Raw genomic sequence first — 723 nt, forward strand, 5'->3', positions numbered from 1 at the left:
CATACCAGAGAGGGAAATAGAAGACAGGAACAGTCTTTCCCTGCTTTTGATAATTCTGTACATTGTCTCCTACTCTTTTCCAAGATTCCAAGTCAATAGTTCCTGCAGCAGGAAACCAAGGATTACATTCTATAGTAATATCTAAATAGGCTTTAATCTGCGTTTCTGTACATTTAATTCCTCTAGACTTTAGCATCCATTTAAGAATAGATTGTAGGTGAGATCGGTCTGGAGAGAGAGAATTACCCATTTTTACAATTGCCCCTTACTTACGAACCAGCGTGAAAAGGGGATCCGATCAGCCGAATTGGGGAGAATTGCTCTGTCCGCAGCGAAGCAGAGGTCTGAGAGTATCCCTGTTTCAGGCGCCAGTTGTCAGGACTCAGGTTTGCTTTGCTTATCAGGGGACCTGCTGGCTTCAGGGCAGAGGGTCTGATTGGTGACAGAATCAAACTCTGGGACCTGTATCTTCCCAACAGGATGATTTATTTTAGAATTCAGATGGTTTTTATACATCCCAAGGAACTAGCAGTCACGTGGGATATGACAGTCACATACAAAGATTTAGGGTACAAAGAAACAGGACATTTAGTCTGTTAGTTGGCACCAGAAGGATTCCACAAACCTGCATGCACAGATACATGCATACCATAAACATATACATGAAAATGGGGGAGAAAATTAAAATTAACGGTAACAAAAAAAGACAAAGTGTAATACAAG

This window comes from Nannospalax galili, unplaced genomic scaffold (assembly GCF_000622305.1).
Source record: "Nannospalax galili isolate Female #2095 unplaced genomic scaffold, S.galili_v1.0 scaffold567, whole genome shotgun sequence".
NCBI classification, from domain to species: domain Eukaryota; kingdom Metazoa; phylum Chordata; class Mammalia; order Rodentia; family Spalacidae; genus Nannospalax; species Nannospalax galili.